The sequence below is a fragment of the Palaemon carinicauda genome, chromosome 6 (assembly GCF_036898095.1).
Source record: "Palaemon carinicauda isolate YSFRI2023 chromosome 6, ASM3689809v2, whole genome shotgun sequence".
In the NCBI taxonomy this organism is placed as follows: Eukaryota; Metazoa; Arthropoda; class Malacostraca; order Decapoda; family Palaemonidae; genus Palaemon; species Palaemon carinicauda.
Genome location: NC_090730.1, coordinates 171,943,093 through 171,946,404, shown reverse-complemented (window position 1 = coordinate 171,946,404; position 3,312 = coordinate 171,943,093). Strand labels below are relative to the sequence as shown.

The 3,312-nt window shown below is 29.7% G+C and overlaps 1 protein-coding gene across 1 annotated transcript in view; it reads right to left on the bottom strand.

The window, feature by feature from the left end:
* LOC137643357 (uncharacterized) overlaps positions 1-3,312 on the bottom strand; it is a 126,584-nt gene that overhangs the window by 63,953 nt on the left and 59,319 nt on the right. The gene's annotated exons all lie outside the window — the stretch shown is intronic.

The following is a 3,312-nucleotide window of genomic DNA, read 5'->3' as shown; positions in this document are numbered from 1 at the left end:
TCTCTCTCTCTCTCTCTCTCTCTCTCTCTCTCTCTCTCTCTCTCTCTCTCTCTCTCTCTCTCTCTCGCTCTCTCTCTCTCTCTCTCTCTCTCTCTCTCTCTCTCTCCTCTCTCTCTCTCTCTCTCACTTTTTTTAGCTACTAAACATTCTGTTGACAATTCCTCAATATTTTACTCTATTGTAAAGGGAATCTCTCTCTCTCCTCTCTCTCTCTCTCTCTCTCTCTCTCTCTCTCTCTCCTCTCTCTCTCTCTCTCCACTGGTCCTTCTTTTGGCCATTCTAAAAATGCTCACTCTTATTGTAAAAGGAATCTCTCTCTCTCTCTCTCCTCTCTCTCTCTCTCTCTCTCTCTCCTCTCTCTCTCTCTCTCTCTCTCTCTCCACTACTAAAGCTATGTTAAAAGCCCTACAATTTTTCACTTTAAACCTTATGTTTGCAATTTCACAATACTTCACTCGATTGTAAGAGGAAACAATCTCTCTCTCTCTCTCTCTCTCTCTCTCTCTCTCTCTCTCTCTCTCTCTCTCTCTCTCCTCTCTCTCTCTCTCTCTCTCTCTCTCTCTCTCTCCTAAGCCTTTTAAGTTAAGTCCTACAATTTTTTACTCTAAACCTTTATGTTTGGCAATTTCCCAAATTTTCACTCAATTTTAAAAGGAACCCCTCTCTCTCTCTCTCTCTCTCTCTCTTCTCTCTCTCCTCTCTCTCTCTCTCTCTCTCTCTCTCTCTCTCTCCTCTCTCTCTCTCTCGAGTTCCCAGCGTCTTTAAATTACCACACGTTTGGTCTTTTTGAAATTTTCCTCTCCTCCCAAGGTGGATTCTTTCAACTGATTCTTTGAAGCCTGGGTTAATTAAGTTTTCGTCCTCTTTGATGCAATTTTAAAATGATTTTTTATCTTCGCCATTCCTTCCGCAGAAGATTCAATTTCCATCTTGATATTCACATATTAGAAAAACTATGAATTTACATAAAATATATTAAAAATCTACCTATTACAAATTAGGGGAATTATCAGATAGAAAGAAATAAAAGGAATTTTCCATGAAATATAATATGCCCTTAGACTTTGAACTCTTATTACTGTATTATTATTATTATTATTATTATTATTATTATTATTATTATTATTATTATCATTATTATTATTATTATTATTATTATTATTATTATTGTTATTATTATTATTATTATCATCATTATTATTATTTTTATTATTATTATTATTATTATTATTATTATTATTATTATTATTATTATTATTATTATTATTATTATTATTATTATTATTTTTATTTCTAGACAAGCTACAACCCTACTTGGAAAAGCAGGATGCTATAAGCCCAGGGGCCCCAACATCGAAAAAAGCTCAATTAGGAAAGGAAACAACAAAAATAAAAATATTTTCAGAACAGTAACGACATTAAAATGAATATTATGTATTTGAGATAATAATTATAATATAGAAACCCTTCATATTATAAAACTACTAGTTTTTTCACATAAGGCATTCAAAAAAAAGAAACAAATCATCCAAAATATGCAACAATAACATATATGTATTTTAATAACAAAATATAGTAAACTCAGAATATTTTGGAGAAATGTATTTGGGAGATTAAAAACTTGAGCACGTTCCTTTCATTGGTCAACGACTACAGTACTCCTTGGTGAGTTTAAATATATATATATATATATATATATATATATATATATATATATATATATATATATATATATATATATATATATGTGTGTGTGTGTGTGTGTGTATGTATATATATATATATACATACGTATACATATGTGTATATATGTATATATGTATACATATAAATATATATACATATATATATATATATATATATATATATATATATATATATATGTATATATATATATATATATATATATATATATATATATATATATATACATATATATATACATATATATATATATATATATATATATATATATATATATATATATATATATATATATATATATATATATATACATATATATATATATAGACATACATATATATATATATATATATATATATATATATATATATATATATAGCAAGAATAGGGAATCACAAGAATATCATCCCATCTACATCACAGTAATAAAAACAGTAACCTAGTTAGCTAAAATCACAGAGTTGCCAAATACTCTAATTCAGATATATCTAAAAGAACAGGAAAAAAGGGAAAGATGGAAGGGTACATAACGAATGGGTAACAGGAATATTTGATCCATCGCATAAGGGTGCAGGTGATAGAGGACACTGAGAGGATTACTGAGACATAAAAGTACAATGTCCTAGGGGAGGTGAATGGTGTGATTTTGATTGACAGATTAGGGAAGATGACAGGAGGACTGTTGCTGGATGATAGAATGGTTTTAGATCCAGTGTATGATATGGATATAATATTTTAGAAGTTTTAGAGAAGAATGAAAAATGTATTGGAAATGATAATTTACAGTTGTTGAGTAAAAGAAAATATACAGTGTAAATGGGGAGGGTGGGCTGTGGCACCCTAGCAGTACCAGCCTTTCATGTCTAGTGCATGATTTTGAAATAATACTTTAGAAGTTTTAGAGTAGAATGAAAAATGCATTGGAAATGATAATTTACAGTTGTTGAGTAAAAGAAAATATACAGTGTAAATGGGGAGGGTAGGGCTGTGGTACCCTAGCAGTACCAGCCTTTCATGTCTAGTGTATGATTTTGAAATAATACTTTAGAAGCTTTTGAGTGAAAGAATTAATGCATTGGGAATATTAATTTAGAGTTGTAGAGTAAAAGAAAATATACAGTACAAATGTTGAGGGTGGGCTGTGGCACCCTAGCAGTACCAGCCAAACTCGGCTGAATCCCTCGTCAGGCTGGGAGGAGAGAAGAGAGGAAAGGTTCCCTTTTGTTCATTTGTTTGATGTCTGCTACCTCCAAAATTGGGGATTTGCCTCGGTAGATAGAACAGTTAAATGGTACTTCAGAAGTTTTAGAGTAAAAGAAAAAATACAATGGAAATAATATTTCAGAGGATTTAGAACATAAAAAACCAGTGGAAATAAAACTATAGAAGTTTTAATGTAAAAAAAAAAAAACATTCAGTGAAACATACTTCAGATGTTTTAAAGTAAAATAAAAAATAATTCTAATGAACTTTTAGCGTAAAATAAAAATAGTAGAAATAATACTCCAGAAGTTTTAGAGTAAAATGTAGTTGAAATAATACTAAGGAAGCTTTAGAGTAAAAGAAAAAATATAGTAAAAATAATACTCGGGAAGTTTTAAAGTAAAA